The 18,741-nt window shown below is 45.7% G+C and overlaps 1 pseudogene; it reads left to right on the forward strand.

Moving 5' to 3' along the window:
• The first annotated feature begins 14,995 nt into the window (after positions 1-14,995).
• On the forward strand, positions 14,996-15,755 carry LOC105730263 (translationally-controlled tumor protein-like; annotated as a pseudogene).
• Positions 15,756-18,741: the final 2,986 nt, after the last annotated feature.

The raw sequence follows: 18,741 nt of genomic DNA on the forward strand, positions 1-18,741 counted from the left end.
GGCGCGGAGCCCCAGGCTTCAGGCGCCGCGTGTGCGGGCGGGAAGTTCCCACAGTTGCAAAGAGGGAGCGAAGTATGTGTTCCAAACTTTCCACGGTTCCAAACTGAGCGCTTCCATTAAGAGAAGTGGTGTGCGGGGGAAAAGCATTCTGGGTATTAGCATGCAAATAAACGGGCCCGGCTTCCAACTCCGCTCGGAATTCCCACCGCTGCGCGCGGAGCTCGCGCCCAGCCACGCGCGCCCGGGGGCTTCCGGGCGTTGCCCTGGCTGATGATCCGAGTTCAAATTCGAGACCCCTTCGTTCTGGTTTTGTGTCCTGGTGCTTAGTCACTTGGCTTCCCTGAGATTCATTTAAACTGTTTCTTAATCTGTACACAGGGACAACAGCACCTGTCTTGCACACCTATGCTCTAGGGCATAGTATATGCCAAACGCCTGTTGGAGATAATGAGTGAGCCTTAGAGACTTAAGTTCCCTGAACCTGAAGCCAGGAGATCTGTGTTCTAAGCCCAAACTCACTGTCACCTTGGGCTAGTGCCTCCCTCTGAGCCACAGCTTTCTTGAGCAGATTTTGGGAACTGGCACATTTTATTTTCTGGAGAGCCGCTGGGAACATCCACAACGAAAGAGAAAGGGGGTTGATTATTGAGTGTCCATTGTATACGTATACACATCGTCTCTCCATGGTAGGTATAGATATTCCCATTCTACCGTTGGAACTGGGGAAGGTGAGTGACCTGCCCAAGGCCACACAGATAGTGATGGAGCCAGGATTCAAACTGGTTAACTGCCCCTTCTCACCAGTTGGCTTCTGAAACCTGTCACCCGTCCATGGCTCCACTTGAACCAGGAACTGGCTCTCTACCTGCCATGCTTAGAAAACAGGGTGCCGTGACTGACCCCATTTCAGCGGCTTCACCCTGTGAAGATGGTTCATGGTGTGCTCTCAGGACCCTCATCCATGGTGCTCTGAGGAAGACAGAACATGCATCAGCCCTATTTTGCAGATAGAAAGCCTGAGGCTCAAGGAGCCAGAGTGACCCAGGATCCCACCTTGGGGAAGTGGCCAGAGACAGTCCAGATGCCATTCTGACCCCACCTGGGAGATATTTTCCAAATGTCGCCTTGGCAGTGTTATTGTGGGGGTGGGAATAACCTCTCCACTTCATCCATTACGCCCTGTCTTGCCCATCTCCCATTATGTAACTTCAGGCTTCAAAGCATGCTTGCAGAATATGGTTTTTGTTCTTTGAGGTAACATTCACATGACATAAAAGTAACAATTTTAAAGTGTGTAATTCACTAGCACTTAGTACATTTACAATGTTCTGCAACCACCAACTCTGTCGAGTTGCAAAACAATTTTATCATCCCAAAAGAAAACCCCATACACATTAAAAAGTCACTTTCCATTCCCTTCTCCCTCCATCCCATGGCAACCACCGATCTGCATTCTGCCTCTATGGAGTTACCTATTCTGGATTATTTATTTATTTATTGCGATGAAGTCTCTCTTTGTCACCCAGGCTGGAATGCAGTGGCACGATCTCGGCTCACTGCAACCTCCACCTCCTGGGTTCAAGCGAGTCTCCTGCCTTAGTCTCCCAAGTAGCTGGGATTACAGGCATGCACCATCACACCCATAAAAATTTTTGTATTTTTAGTAGAGACGGGGTTTTGCCATGTTGGCCAGGCTGGTCTCAAACACCTGACCTCAGGTGATTCGCTCACCTCAGCCTCCCAAAGTGCTGGGATTACAGGTGCGAGCCACCACACCTGGCCTGCATATTTTATTTAGATGGAATTATACAATACTATACATGATCTTTTAGGTACGGCTTCTTAATGTTTTCAAGGTTCATTGATGTTGTAGCATGTATACGTACTTCGTTCCTTTTTATGGCTGGCTGAATGATACTCCATTGTATGGATATACTACCTTTATCCATTCATCCATTGATGGCCTTTTGATTATTATGGGATAGTGCAACTATGAACATTTGTGCACAGGTATTTATTTGAATGCCTATTTTCAGTTCTCGAGTGTATACCTAGGAGTGGAATTGCTGGGTTATATGATAGTTCTGTGTATAACTTACTGAGGAACCACCATACTCTTTTCCACAGTGACTGCACCATTTTACATTACTACCACACATCTTTTTATAAATATTTCAGTGCTGGTCGAAACTCCCATTTTATGAATGCGCGTGCTAAAGCCCAGAGAGGTTAAGTAACTTACCCAAGGTCACACCCTTAGGGTCCAGACTAAAACCAAACTTTCCGAGTTGCTAGCCTTTCAAACACTAAGAGCCTCCCACGTCACCTTTAAAGACCTCGACTACTTGCCCGAGTTTTCATTGATTGATTTGACAAAACTGCCTGTTGAACAACTGAGTTAGCTGTATTTATGAAGCTCTTTCTCCCTCAATATCTGTTGAAAGAACCCACCGCCATGTTCCTGATTTCTAGGCCACACCTTGAAAACATGCAGAGTTTGCAATCCCTGCATCTGCCTTCTGCTGCTGGCCTGTCAGGCCCTATTCTGTTGCCATGGAAACCATGCACCTCAGTTTTGGCAGCAGACCAGCTGGACAGCGAACTGAGAACATCCTTGTCTCCTAGGCTAAGCTGAGCTGTCAAGGTCATATATTCATTCACTAGATTTGTATTTATTGAGCACCTACTAAGCACCAGGCTTTTGTTTTGTAAGATGTTAGGGATACAGCAGTGAACAAGCCAGACCACAGATACTGCCCTCAAGGAACCCGTAGTCTAGAAGAGACAGACAAAAACCAAGAAACAAAAAAGACTTCACCTGGCTCGCCTCCCCAATTCACATTCTGCCAACCTTTCAGGCTGTGCTCAAATCCACTCCCCTGGACCATCCCCCACCAAAGAGCCCAGAAGCAGGTGATAGCTCCTCTCAGCATTTACATTGCATTTTTTGTTGTTATTGCTTTTCCCTGCTTGTAAATGTGATATGTGCATTGTGGAAAATGTAGGAAATACACGAAAGCACAAAGAAGAAAAATAAAGATCTATAATTTCACCACTGAGAGTTAAGCGCTGCCAACATTTCCTTCTGGCCTTTTTCTCTTTCTACATATGTATATTTTTGTGTTGTTTTTTTTTTTAATTGGGTCTTATTTTACATAATGCTTTATAAAATTGTCTCATTAAAAAGTTTTGTTGGTTTTTGTTTTTGTTTGTTTTTTTTGTGGTTTTTTTTTTTTTACACATGAGAGTTTCCAGGGGTCACAGAGCTGTTCTGTTTCATTCTACCATTATCAGAATGATCCAAGCAGCAAATCCACATTCCAAACTTTTGGGTTTTTTGGGTTTTTTTGTTTTTGTTTTTGTTTTTGTTTTTTTGAAAGAAAAAAGAGAGCACCAGGCACAGTGGCTCACGCCTGTAATCCCAGCACTTTGGGAGGCCGAGGCGGGTGGATCACGAGGTCAAGAGATCGAGACCATCCTGGCCAACATGGTGAAACCCCATCTCTACTAAAAATACAAAAAATTAGTTGGACATGGTGGCGCATGCCTGTAATCCCAGCTACTCAGGAGACTGAGGCAGGAGAATTGCCTGAACCCAGGAGGCGGAGGTTGCGGTGAGCCGAGATCGCGCCATTGCACTCCAGCCTGGATAACAAGAGCGAAACTCCGTCTCAAAAAAAAAAAAAAAAAAAGAAAGAAAAAAGAGAAAGAAAAAGGGGAAGAGAGAACAGGAGTCTTGCTCTATTGCCCAGGCTGGAATGCAGTCTACAAATAGGTATTAAAAACCTCTTTTATGCCAATAATTGTGCATAACAGCGGAGACAGGAAGGAATAAGGGAAGAAAATAACAAACAAACAGCCAACCAGTATTTCATATAAGTCTGTGAAATGCTGTGCAAATGCCGAAGAGTGATTTACTTCCAATTATGTGGTCACTTTCAAAATAGGTGTAATGTGATACTGAGAAAAATGTATGTTCTGTGGACCTGGGGTGGAGAATTCTATAAATATTCACTGAGTTTACTTGTTCCAGGTCTGAGTTCTAATCATAGATGTCCCTGTTAATTTTCTATCTCGTTGATCCGTCGAATATTAACAATGTGGTGTCAAAGTCTCCCGCTATTATTGTGTGGGAGTCCAAGTCTCATTTTATAAGTCATTAAGAACTTGTCTTATGTATCTGGGTGCTCCTATATTGGGTGCTTATATATTTATGATCATTGACTCCTGTTGCGTTGATCCTTTTATCATTATGTAATGTCCTTCTTTGTTTCTTTTAGTCTTTGTTACTATTAAAGTCTATTTTGTCAGAGACAAAAGTTACAACTCCTGTTCTTGTTTTTTTTGCTCTCCATTTGATTGGTGAGTCTTCCTCCAATCCTTTGAGTCTTTGTGTGTCCTTGCTTATGAGATGGATCTGGATACAGCGTACCAATGGGTTTTGACTTCTTATTCAATTTGCCTGTCTGTGTCTTTGATCGGGGCATTTAATCCATTTAAATTTAGGATTAATATTGATATTTGTGAGTTTAATATTGTCATTTAATGCTAGCTGGCTATTTTGCCCATTAGTTGATATAGATTCTTCATTATGGAGATACTCTTTACCTTTTGGTAAATTTTTGGGATGACTGATAGTGGTTGTTCCTTTCTGTGTGTAGTGCTTCTTTCAGAAGCTCTTGTAAAGCAGGCCTGGTGGTGATGAAATCTCTAAGTGCTTGCTTGTTCGTGAAAAATTTTATTTTTCCTTCATTTATGAAGCTTAGTTTGGCTGGATATGAGATTCTGGGTTGAAAATTCTTTTCTTTGAGGGTATTGAATATTGACCCCCACTCTCGTCTAGTTTGTAGGGTTTCTGCTGAGAGATCTGCTGTGAGTCTGATAGGCTTCCCTTTATGGGTAACCTGACCTTTCTCTCTAGCTGCCCTTAGAATTTTCTCCTTTATTTCAACCCTGGTGAATCTAATGATTATGTGTCTTGGGGTTGCTCTACTTGAGGAATATCTTTGTGGTGTTCTCTGTATTACCTGGAGTTGAGTATTGTCCTGCCTTACTAGGTTAGGAAAGTTTTCCTGAATAATATCCTGAAGAATATTTTCCAGCTTGGATTCATTCTCTTCATGACATTCAGGTACACCTATCAATCATAAATTAGGTCTTTTCACATAGTCCCATATTTCTTGGAGACTTTGCTCATTCCTTTTTACTTTCTTCTATAATCTTGTCTTCTCATTTCATTTCATTAAGTTGGTCTTTGACCTCTGATATCCTTTCTTCTGCTTGATCAATTCGACTGTTAAAACCTGTGCATACTTCACGGCGGTCTCGTATTCTTCAGTTCCATTAATTCACTTATATTCCTCTCTAAATTGTCTATTCTCATTAGGATTTCGTCAAACCTTTTTTCAAGGTTCTTAGTTTCTTTACGTTGGGCTAGAACATGTTCTTTTAACTCAGAGAAGTTTCTTATTATCCACCTTCTGAAGCCTAATTCTGTTAATGGAATGCACTCGTTCTCCATCAGGCCTTGTTCCCCTGTTGATGAGGAACTGTGATCCCCTGTAGAAGGAGAGGCATTCTGATTTTGGCTATTCTCAGCCTTTTTATGCTGGTTTCTTCCCGTCATTGTAAATTTATCCACCTGTCGTCTTTGTAATTACTGACTTTCAAATTAGGTCTCTGAGTGGACGTCCAACTTGTTGATTCCCAGTGCCGGAATCTGAGCAATCCACTGCCCCGGCCAAAACAGTGGCATTAAGATTCATGGTGCTTTTCTGCCTGGGAATCTCCAGTCTGGCTTCCCTCTTGAGTCCTGTTTTCAATCAGCTGAATGGGTGACTCTGCCTTCCCGGAGCTCCAAACCTCGACCGAAAGGGGACCCAGTCCCGTTTACTCTGCACTGAGAACCGCCGCGCCAGCCATAAGAGTCGCGCTGGCGACCCGTGGGGCTCCTCCGCTGGGAATCTCCTGGTCCATGAGCAGCAAAAATTTGTCTGAAAGTGTGGCGTCCTCTTGTTCTCTGCGCTTTCACTGGGAGCTACAATCCTGAGCTGCTAGTAATCGGCCATCTTGGATCTCTCTCTTTTGTTTGTTTTTGAGACGGAGTTTTGCTCTTGTTGCCCAGGCTGGAGTGCAGTGGAGTGATCTTGGCATACTGCAAAGCCTCCTAGGATAAAGCAATCCTCCTCTCTCAGCCTCCCAAGTAGCTGGGACTACAGGCATACGCTGCCGAGCCCAGCTAATTTTGTATTTTTACTAGAGACAGGGTTTCACTATGTTGGTCAGGCTGGTCTCGAACTCCTGACCTCAAGTGATGCTCCTGCCTCGGCCTCCCAAAGTGCTTGAGCCACTATGTCTGGCAAAAAAGCATTTTTTTCACAACACATTTTTAAGTTCCCCAAGGGCAGAGACAGGGCATTAATAATAACAAATTTGTTAAGCACTAACCGTGCCAGCCATGGTGCTGAGAGTACTCCTTGGTTTACCCTCTGGAATCCTCATAATGACCCTATGAGGCACTTACTCTGATGATTCCCATTTTATTGGTGTGGAAACTGAGAAATGAGCAGATGGGGAAGGGAGAGGAAGGCCCAAACCATGCTGAATAGCAGGGCTGTGTGGGGACCTCTACCTGCTCCAGGGGCTTTCAGCACAAATCCAGGCTGCCAAGCTTTATTGAGGACCTGATAGGAGGAGATGATGGAGGGAAACACAGGAATGAGGTGCCCTAGTTTCTGCCCCACTCGCCTTTAGCCTTTATCAGGCTTGCTTAGAAGGCATGTGAAGCCAACCCACTTCCTTCACTCTCTTCAGTGCCGTGCTGTTTGGCTTCTTAATAGCAATAGCAACAAGACCATTCCTTGAACAATCTTGATGCTTCAAGCAGAACAAAGTTCAGAGTTTGGAGCCAGACAGACACAAGTTCAAGTTCCAGGTCTGCCCTTGGTGATAGTTTGGCTTTGGGTGAACAGTGCCAGGAGTTCATTTAACCCCCACAGCCTTCCTCTGAGGGCAGGATCATTGCCCCTCTCTTTTGTTTTTTCAGAGACAGGGTCTTACTCTGTCACCTGGGCTGGCATGTACTGTCACCATCATACCTCACTGCAGTCTGGAAAGCCTTAGGCTCGAGTGATCCTCTGGCCTCAACCTCCGGAGTAGCTGGGACTCCAGGCATATGCCACCATGCCCAGATCATTTTTAAAAATGTTTGTAGAGATGGGGTCTCACTGTATTGCCCAGGCTGGTTTCAAACTCCTGGCCTCAGGCAATCCTCATGCCTCAGCCTCCCACAGGGCTAGAATTACAGACATAAGCCACTATGCCCAGCCATTGCCCACTTTTTATAGGTGAGCTAACTGGAAAGTTAGGGGATTCATGCAAGCCTGCATTTGTGAAGGGTGCAGTCCAAATTAAGCGCAGATCTCCCTGATTCCAATAGCCAGGTTCTTTCCCCTGCACCGTGGACCTCTTTTCTTTCTCAATAATTGGGATTCCTTCATGACTAGGAGGAGCAGGCAAATCCTCTAACTGACACGGAGGCCTGGCTCCTTGACCTACACAAGGATCTTTCAGGAGGCAGAGGCTCAGCAGTTCCTGCCTCCTGCCTCTGCCTGGTTTATCTCAGCCCTTCTGTTCTGTGGTCTTCAGGGCCCGACAGGGACCCAGTGGACCACAGGTTATCATCGGCCATGTTTCCTGCCTCTGGGTCAGTAGCAGAGACTTTAACACTCTTTCTTTTCATTTATGAGGCCCAAAAATGAAAGTAAATGTAAGTTTGTATTTCTATACTTTAACCTGGGAGGATTTCTTTCTTTTTCTTTTTGAGACAGAGTTTCGCTCTTGTTATCCAGGCTGGAGTGCAGTGGCGTGATCTCGGCTCACCGCGACCTCCGCCTCCTGGGTTCAGGCAATTCTCCTGCCTCAGCCTCTTGAGTAGCTGGGATTACAGGCACGCGCCACCATGCCCAGCTAATTTTTTGTATTTTTAGTAGAGACGGGGTTTCACCATGTTGACCAGGATGGTCTCCATCTCTTGACCTCGTGATCCACCCTCCTCGGCCTCCCAAAGTGCTGGGATTACAGGCGTGAGCCACCGCGCCCGGCCTCTTTTTTCTTTTTTATTCAGTTGGAGTTTTGCTCTTGTTCCCCAGGCTGGAGTGCAATGGCTCGATCTCAGCTCACACAATGGCTCGATCTCAGCTCACTGCAACCTCCGCCTCCTGAGTTCAAGCAATTCTCCTGCCTCAGCCTCCCAAATAGCTGGGATTACAGACATGTGCCACCACACCTGGCTAATTTTTGTATTTTTAGCAGAGATGGTGTTTCACCATGTTGACCAGGCTGGTCTCAAACTCCTGACCTCAAATAATCCGCCTGCCTTGGCCTCCCAAAGTGCAGGGATTACAGGCATGAGCCACCACAGCTGGCCCAGGATTTTTTGTGTGTATGCCAGATTACCTGAAGGAGAGAGAGTCAAGGTATCACTGGTGACATGGGGCCGGGAAACATGGTCACACACACACATACACATGAAAGGCAACTGTCTAACTGAAAAAAATCAGCTACACATTACAGAGAAAGAATATCCAGAAGTGCCTTAAGATCTTCCTGGCAGAGGCGCACTATGGAGACTTGGTGGTCAGACATTTCGACTTAGAGACCATGAAACGATTCCTTTAGTACAATTACTCCCTGAAAAATTGAGAGAATGTGCGTGCTGAACTGTTTCCACGAGTTAACTATGAACAAGATCCAGTGTGCCTTACTTGGCACCTAAATACTCAATAATTTTTTTTTTTTTTTTTGAGACAGAGCCTTGCTCTGTTGCCCACGCTGGAGTGCAGTGGTGTCATCTCGGCTTACTGCAATCTCCACCTCCCAGGTTCAAGCAATTCTTATACCTCAGCCTCCCACGTAGCTGGGATTACAGGCGCAAGGCACCGCTCCCAGCTAATTTTTTTATTTTTAGCTAGAGACAGGGTTTCACCATGTTAACTAGGCAGGTCTCAAACTCACAATCTCAAGTGATCCACATGCCTCACCTCCCAAAATGTTGCGATTACAGGCATGAGCCACTGCGCCTGGCCAATACTCAATAAATATGAATTTCTGCCTCACACCCTATATAGTTAGAAGACCCTGATAAATACCGTTTTTAAAAGACACCAATTGTCTGCTCTGATCTGATTTATGAACCTACTGCAGAGAAAGGCAGAGGTCTTCAGCTAAGGCCGGAACTACACATTTCACCAAATTCCTATAAGCAAATTCTATTATTCCCACTTTATAGACTGAAAGACTGGAGTCCAGCAAGATTAGAAATTTGCCTGCAGCCAGCATGGCAGCTCAACCTGTAATCCCTACTTGGGAGGCCAAGGCAGGAGGATCACTTGAGAGTAGGATTTTGACACTGCAGTGAGCTATGATCCTGCCAGCCTGGGCAACAGAGCGAGACCTCCATCTCTTAGGAAAAAAAAAAAAATTCGTACAATCAGACATAAAGAGCCCAGGCTGTGATCAGAAGCACATTTGCAAAAGAACAGTAATCATAATGATAAGGACTGTATAAGACTTTGTTCTGCTTTGTAGCTCACCCATGTTTGTTCTTTTCCTGGTTTCTTTCGCATTAAGTGTTTAAAATCCTTCAAAGAAGACCAAGTGAGGTGGCTCACACCTGTAATCCCAGCACTTTGGGAGGCCAAGGAGGGCGAATCACCGGGTCAGGAGTTTGAGAGAAGCCTGACCAACATGGTGAAACCCCATCTCTGCTAAAAATACAAAAATTAGCCGGGTGTGGTGGCACACGCCTGTAATCTCATCTACTCAGGAGGCTGAGGCAGGAGAATTGCTCAGTTAAAAAAAAGGCAGTCGGGCCGGGCGCGGTGGCTCATGCCTGTAATCCCAGCACTTTGGGAGGCCGAGGCGGGTAGATCACGAGGTCAAGAGATCGAGACCATCCTGGTCAACATGGTGAAACCCCATCTCTACTAAAAATACAAAAAATTAGCTGGGCATGATGGCCCGTGCCTGTAATCCCAGCTACTCAGGAGGCTGAGGCAGGAGAATTGCCTGAACCCAGGAGGCGGAGGTTGCGGTGAGTCGAGATCGCACCGCGCCATTGCACTCCAGCCTGGGTAACAAGAGCGAAACTCTGTCTCAAAAAAAAAAAAAAAAGAAGAATCTTTAAAGATTAATTAAACATTTTGAGACTAGGCACGGTGTCTCATGCCTATAATCCTAGCACTTTGGGAGGCCAAGGCGGGCAGATCACCTGAGGTCGGGAGTTTGAGGCCAGCCTGACCATTGTGGTGAGGTGATCCCAAAGTCACTCCTGCTCTCCAGCCCTTGGCACGGGACAAAGACCCCCACACTGTAGGTACTCAGCACATTTCATGTTTGTTTAACTGACATGACCTGAATGGAGAGCCTGCAAGAGCTGAGCAACGATGACTATATTAGGCTGTTCTTAACGTTGCTATATTCCTTGAGGTAATAGTTATCTCTTTTTTTTTTAAATGGAATCTCACTGTTACCCAGGCTAAAGTGCAATGGTGCAATCTTGGCTCACTGTGACCTCTGCCTCCTGGGTTTGAGCGATTCTCATGCCTCAGCCTCCCAAGTAGCTGGGATTACAGGCATGTGCCACCATGCCAACTAATTTTTGTATTTTTAGTAGAGATGGGGTTTCACAATGTTGGTATTGAACTCCTTACCTCAAGTGATCCGCCTAACTCAGCCTCTCAAAGTGCTGAGATTACAGGCGTGAGTCACTGTGCCCAGCCAATAGTTACCTCTTAAATTGTTTTCTTTTCCACTAGACAGAGGCTCTGATGGCAGGGACCCTAAATATTTTGTCCCCACAGCATCTCCATTGCCCAGCACGATGCATGGCACACAGAAGACACTCATAAACACTTGTTGAATGAATAAATGAAAAAATGATTTTTGGCTCTAAATTGTCAGATATTTCACTAACCACCATTAAAGCTAACCTAACATGGGAAGGACCTAGTGTTTTCATACACTGCTGCTGGAAGGCTGAATTAGTAGTTTTCTTTTTTCTTTTTTCTTTTTTTGAGACGGAATCTCAATGTGTTACCCAGGCTGGAATGCAATGGCTCGATCTCAGCTCACTGCAACCTCCACCTCCTGGGTTTAAGTGATTCTTCTGCCTCAGCCTTCTGAGTAGGTGAGACTCCAGGCTTACACTACCATGCCTGGCTAATTTTTGTATCTTTAATAAAGACAGGGTTTCACCATATTGGTCAGGCTGGTCTTGAACTCTTGACCTCGTGATTTGCCCACCTTGGCCTCCCAAAGTATTGGGATTACAGTGTAAGCCACCGTGCCCAGCCATTCGTACAACTTCCTAGACAGTGATTTGAATATATGTTGTAAAACCTTGAAAATATGCTTACCCTTTAACACAGTCATTTCATTTGTAGAAATCTGATGAGATAAGTACAGCTGTGCTCCAAGATGTAGATTTGCCAGAGCACTGTTTTTAATAATGAAAACTGGAAACCAGCTAAACCGTCAGTTGTAAGGATTGCTAGCAATGAACAAAGGTTATGGTGCTTGGCTGAGCATGGTGACTCATGCCTGTAATCCCAGCACTTTGGGATGCCAAGGTGGGCGGATCACTTGAGGTCAAGAGTTCGAGACCAGCCTCTTGAGGCTGAGGCACGAGAATCACTTGAACCCAGGAGGTGGGAGGCAGAGGTTGTCGTGAGCTGAGATCGCGCCACTGCACTCCAACCTGAGTGACAGAGTGAGACTCCATCTCAAAAAAAAAAAAAAGAAAGTTTATGGTGTTGTGTGAGTTAAGCTTTTTAGGTGAGATTCCTAGGTGACATTTGGTTCAGCAACCAGTTTCCTTTGAGCACTTTGTGTCAGTACAATCAGACTGTGAGAAGACAGAGTGGTCCCTAGGTCCCTTCTGTTCTCCAGCCCTCAGCACAGGACACAAAGCCTGTAGGTGCTTGATATATTTCAAGATTGTTGACTGAAGTGACCTGAATGGAGAGACTACAAGACATGGGCAAGGGTAACTGTATTAGGTTGTTCTTGCCTTGCTACAAAGAAATACCTGAGACTGGGTAATTTATAAAGAAAAAGGTTTAGGCTGGGCATGGTGGCTCATGTCTGTAATCCCAGCACTTTGAGAGGCTGAGGTGCGCAGATCACCTGAGATCAGGAGTTCGAGACTAGCCTGAGCAACATGGTAAAACCCCATCTCTACTAAAAATACAAAAGTTAACTGGTCATGGTGGTATGTGCCTGTAATCCCAGCCACTCCAGAGGCTGAGGGAAGAAAATCACTTGAACCCAGGAGACAGAGGTTGCAGTGAGCTGGAATCACACCATTGCACTCCAGCCTGTGTGACAAGAGAAATTTCCTCTCAAAGAAAAAAGATGCTGGGCGTGGTGGCTTACACCTGTAATCCCAGCACTTTGGGAGGCTGAGGCGATGGATCACGAGGTCAGGAGTTCGAGACCAGTCTGGCAAACATGGTGAAAACTTGTCTCTACTAAAAATACAAAAATTAGCTGGGCGTGGTGGCATACACCTGTATTCCCAGCTACTCGGGAGGCTGAGGCAGAAGAATTGCTTGAACCTGGGAGGTGGAGGCTGCAGTGAGCTGAGGTCACACCACTGCACTCAGCCTGGGCAACAGAGCAAGACTCCATCTCAAAAAAATATAAAGAAAAAAGAATAGACATTTAATTGACTCACATTTATTCAGGCTCTATAGAATTATGGTGCTGGCATCTGCTCAGTTTCTGGTGAAGTCTCAGGGAGCTTTCAATCATGGCAGAAGACAAAGGGGGATCAGGCAAGTCACATGGTGAAAACAGGAGCAAGTGACAGAGCATAAGAGTAGGTGCCACACATTTTTTATTTTACTTTATTTTATTTATTATTATTATTATTATTATTTTTGAAGATGGGGTTTCACCATGATGGTCAGGCTGGACTTGAACTCCTAACCTCAGGTGATCCGCCCACCTCGGCCTCCCAAAGTGCTAGGATTACAGGCGTGAGCCACTGCGCCCAGCCTATTTTATTATTTTTTTAAATTTTTTTGTTTCTTTTTTTTTTGAGACGGAGTTTCGCTCTTGTTACCCAGGCTGGAGTGCAATGGTGAGATCTCGGCTCACCGCAACCTCCGCCTCCCTGGTTCAGGCAATTCTCCTGCCGCAGCCTCCTTAGTAGCTGGGATTACAGGCACGCGCCACCATGCCCAGCTAATTTTTTGTATTTTTAGTAGAGACAGGGTTTCACCATGTTGACCAGGATGGTCTCGATCTCTTGACCTCGTGATCCGCCCGCCTCGGCCTCCCAAAGTGCTGGGATTACAAGCGTGAGCCACCGCGCCCAGCCCTATTTTTTTGTTTCTTATCTTTCGAGACAGAGTCTCTCTCTTTCACCCAGGCTGGAGTGCAGTGACACAGTCTTGGCTCCCTGCAACCTCTGCTTCAAAGGTTCAAGCAATTCTCCTGCCTCAGCCTCCCAAGTAGCTGGGACTACAGGCCCATGCCACCATGCCCAGTTAATTTTTGTATTTTTAGTAGAGATGAGGTATCACCATGTTGGCCAGGCTGGTGTCGAACTCCTGACCTCAGGTGATTCACCCACCTCGGCCTCCCAAAGTGCTGGGATTACAGGCGTGAGCCACCGCGCCTGGCTATTTTTATTTTTATTATTATTATTTTTTGAGATAGGGTGTTGCTGTGCCACCCAGGCTGGAGTGCAATAGTGTAATCTCAGCTCACTGCATTCTCCGCCTCTGGGGCTCGAGCAATTCTTCCCCCTCAGCCTCCCGAGTAGCTGGTACTACAGGTGTGTACTACCATGCCCTGTTAATTTTTTTTTTTTTTTTTTTTTTTTTTTTGAGAAAGAGTCTCGCTCTGTTTTTGAGAAAGAATCTCCATTCTGCCAGGCGCCAGGCTGGAGTGCAATGGCGCGATCTCGGCTCACTGCAACCTCCGCCTCCCGGGTTCAGGCAATTCTCCTGCCTCAGCCTCCTGAGTAGCTGGGACTGCAGGCACACCACCACTCCCAGCTAATTTTTGTATTTTTTAGTAGAGACGGGGTTTCACCATGTTGGTCAGGATGGTCTCGATCTCCTGACCTCGTCATCCGCTCGCCTCAGCCTCCCAGACTGCTGGGATTACAGGCGTGAGCCACTGCGCCCAGCCAATTTTTGTATTTTTGATAAGAGACAGGGTTTCACCATGTTGCCCAGGCTGGTTTCCAGCTCCTTAGCTCAGGTGATCCACCCACCTTTGCCTCCCAAAGTGCCACCACGCCCAGCCAAATGTTGGTATATTTTCATTCAGACTTTTTTTTTTTTTTCTGTTTCAGTGCATAGTTGTTAAAAATACTACTAATGGCCGGGCGCGGTGGTGCGTGCCTGTAGTCCCAGCTACTCGGGAGGCTGAGGTGGGAGGATCGCTTGAGCCCAGGAGTTCTGGGTTATAGTGCGCTATGCCGATCAGGTGTCCGTCCGCACTAAGTTTGGCATCGATATGGTGACCTCCCGGGAGCGGGGGACCACCAGGTTGCCTAAGGAGGGGTGAACCGGCCCAGGTCGGAAACGGAGCAGGTCAAAACTCCCGTGCTGATCAGTTGTGGGATCGGGCCTGTGAATAGCCACTGCACTCCAGCCTGGGCAACATAGCGAGACCCTGTCTCTATTAAAAAAAAAAAAAGAAAGAAATAAAAAAAAATGCTACTAATGAAGATATACTTTTTTTTTTTTTTTTTTTTTTTTAAGAGATGAGTGTCTCACTTTATAACCCAGGCTAGAGTGCACTGATGACTCATTGTAGCCTTGAACTTGTGGGTTAAGAACAATTCTCCTGCGTCAGCCAAGTAAGTAGCTCGGATTAGAGGCACCAGCCATCACACCTGGCCTCTCCTGCTTCTTAAATGAATCAGTATAGCTTTTTCCGCCCGCTCCCTGCTCCCCGCTAGCGCCGCTCAGGCTGCACAGCGCTCGCTCCGGGCTCCTGCTAAGCTAGCGCCGCCGTCCTCTCCCGTCAGCCGCCATCATGATTATCTACCGGGATCTCATCAGCCACGATGAGATGTTCTCTGACATCTACAAGATCCCGGAGATCGCGGATGGACTATGCCTGGAGGTGGAGGGGAAGATGGTCGGTAGGACAGAATGTAACATTGATGACTCGCTCATTGGTGGAAAGGCCTCCGCTGAAGGCCCCGAGGGTGAAGGTACCAGAAAGCACAGTAATCACTGGTGTCGATATTGTCATGAACCATCACCTGCAGGAAACAAGTTTCACAAATAAAGCCTACAAGAAGTACATCAAAGATTACATGAAATCAATCAAAGGCAAACTTGAAGAACAGAGACCAGAAAGAGTAAAACCTTTTATGACAGGGGCTGCAGAACAAATCAAGCACATCCTTGCTAATTTCAAAAACTACCAGTTCTTTATTGGTGAAAACATGAATCCAGATGGCATGGTTGCTCTATTGGACTACCGTGAGGATGGTGTGACCCCATATATGATTTTCTTTAAGGATGGTTTAGAAATGGAACAATGTTAACAAATTTGGCAATTACTTTGGATCTATCACCTGTCATCATAACTGGCTTCTGCTTGTCATCCACACACCAGGACTTAAGACAAATGGGACTGATGTCATCTTGAGGTCTTCATTTATTTTGACCGTGATTTATTTGGAGTGGAGGCATTATTTTTAAGAAAAACATGTCATGTAGTTTCTCTAAAAATAAAATGCATTTAAACTAAAAAAAAAATGAATCAGTATATTATGAATATGTTGCAGATTAACACGGGGACTGTAGGTAAGTATGTTTGTGGGGCACTTTCACTTTTTACCTTAAAGATTTATATAGTGCTTATTTTATTTTTACAACGCAAATGGTTACTTTTGTCATTTGAAAAGCAATAGATAAAAAAATGATTTCCTTGAAGTTTTGTGCTTAAAAAAAAAAAGAAAAGCAATAAAGAGGTGGGTCGAGATGGCTCATGCCTAAAATCCCAGCACTTCTGGAGGCCGAGGTGGGTGGATCACCCGAGGTCATCTGACCAACATAGTGAAATCCTAAAGATACAACATTTTCTACTAAAGATACAAAAATTAGCGAGGCATGGTGGCAGATGCCTGTAATCCCAGCTACTCACTTAGCTGAGGCAGGAGAATTGCTTAAACCTGGGAGGTAATTAAAAAAAAAACAAAACCTAGGAGGTGGAGGTTGAAGTAAGCCAAGATCGTGTCATTGCACTCCAGTCTGGCAACAAGAGTGAAACTCTGTCAAAGAAAAAAAAATACTCATATAGTATTTTATTTTATTTTTACAATGTAAATTGTTACTTTTGTCATTTCTAAAGCAATAGAGAGGCCGGGCACAGTGCCTCATGCCTGTAATCTCAGCAATTTGGGAGGTTAAGGTGGGCGGATCATGAAGTCAGGAGTTCGAGACCAGCCTGACCAACATGGTGAAACCCCATCTCTACTAAAAACACAAAAATTAGCTGGCTGTGGTGGCGCGCACCTGTAATCCCAGCTACTCAGGAGACTGAGTCAGGAGAATCACTTGAACATGGGAGGCAGAGGTTGCAGTGAGCTGAGATTGCGCCACTGTACTCTGGCCTGGGTGATGGAGTGAGACTCTGTCTCAAAAATAGAAAAAAAAGAATCATAGCCCAGTGCCATGGCTTACAACTTTAATCCCAGCATTTTGGGAGGCTAAAACAAGAGGCTTGCTTGAGCCCAGGAGTTCAAGATCAGCCTGGGCAATATGGCAAGACTATGTGTCTACAAAAAAAACTTTTTATAGGTCAGGCGTTGTGGCTCACACCTGTAATCCCAGCACTTTGGGAGGCCCAGGCGGGCAGATCACCAGGTCAAGAGATCGAGACCATCCTGGCCAACATGGTGAAACCCTGTCTCTACTAAAAATATAAAAATTAGGTGGGCATGGTGGCACGTGCCTGTAGTCCCAGTTACTCGGAAGGCTGAGGCAGGAGAATCACTTGAATCTGGGAGGTGGTTCAAGCTGAGATCGCGCCACTGCACTCCAGCCTGGTGACAGAGTGAGACTTCATCTCAAAAAAATTTTAAATTAGCCCGGCATGGAGGCATGAGCCTGTGGTCTCAGCTACTCGGAAGGCTGAGCCAGGAGAATGGTTTCAGCACAGGAGGTTGAGGCTGCAGTGCACTGTGTTTGAACTATTGCACTCCGGCCTGGGTTATAGAGAGCCTGTCTTAAAAAAAACAAACAAAAAAAGAATTATTAGCTAAATGAGCCTCAGATCCATTCCAGCTCAGGAATTTGTAGTGTTTTATGGTCAACTGTCTCAGGCCCGGGCTAGGGTGAGGGGTAGGTGGAGATATAAGCAGAAGCTTGCAGTCCACCGTCCACATTCACAAAAACACTCTCAAACCCCTTGAGATTCCTTCCTAGTTTGACTCTCTAGCTCCCTCCTGTGCAGACCTGACTTTTTTTTTTTTTTGCTTAGTAGGGGACAAGGAACATTAGTTTTTTTTTTTTTTTTTGCTTGGTTTTTTTTTTTTTTTTTTTTTTTTTTGAGGTGGAGTTTCACTCTTGTTGTCCAGGCTGGAGTGCTATGATGCAATCTCAGCTGCTGCAACCTCCGCCTCCCAGGTTCAAGTGATCTCCTGCCTCAGCCTCCCAAATAGCTGGGATTACAGGCATGCGCCACCACACCCAGCTAATTTTTGTGTTTTTAGTAGAGATGGGTGTTCTCCATGTAGGTCAAGCTAGTCTTGAACTTCCGACCTCAGGTGATCCACCCACCTCCAAAGTGCTGGGATTACAGGCATGAGCCACTGCGCCTGGCCTTTTTTTTTTTTTTTTTTTTGAGATGGAGTTTTGCTTTTGTTGCCCAGGCTGGAGTGCAATGGCGTGATCTCAGCTCACTGCAAACTCCGCCTCCCAGGTTCAAGCGATTCTCCTGTCTCAGCCTCCTGAGTAGCTAGGATTACAGGCACCGCCACCATGCCTGGCTAATTTTGTATTTTTAGTAGAGACAGAGATTCTCCATGCTGCTTGTTGGTCAAGCTGGTCTCGAACTCCCGACCTCAGGTGATCTGCCTGCCTCGGCCTCCCAAAGTGCTGGGATGACAGGCGTGAGCCACTGCGCCCGGCCTAAGTTATTTTTAAAAGTACAATTAAGTTATTATTGACTATAGTCACCCTATTATGTTATCAAATAGGTCTTATTCATCCTATTTTTTGGTGCCCTTTAACCATTGTTTTTTGTTTTTTTTTGAGATGGAGTCTCACTCTGTTGCCCAGGCTAGAGTGCAGTGGTAAGATCTCGGCTTGCTGCAGCCTCAACCTCCTGGGCCCAAGCGATTTCCCTGCCTCAGCTTCCTGAGTAGCTGGAACTACAGGCATGGACCACCACACCCGGCTAATTTTTTTTTTTTTTTTTTTTTTTTTTGAGACGGAATTTCGCTCTCGTTACCCAGGCTGGAGTGCAATGGCGCAATCTCGGCTCACCGCAACCTCCGCCTCCTGGGTTCAGGCAATTCTCCTGCCTCAGCCTCCTGAGTAGCTGGGATTACAGTCACGCGCCACCATGCCCAGCTAATTTTTTTGTATTAGTAGAGACGGGGTTTCACAATGTTGACCAGGATGGTCTCGATCTCTCGACCTCGTGATCCACCCGCCTCGGCCTCCCAAAGTGCTGGGATTACAGGCTTGAGCCACCACGCCC

Source organism: Aotus nancymaae, unplaced genomic scaffold (assembly GCF_030222135.1).
Source record: "Aotus nancymaae isolate 86718 unplaced genomic scaffold, 86718_ANA_hifiasm-v0.15.2.pri h1tg000076l, whole genome shotgun sequence".
Lineage (NCBI taxonomy): Eukaryota > Metazoa > Chordata > Mammalia > Primates > Aotidae > Aotus > Aotus nancymaae.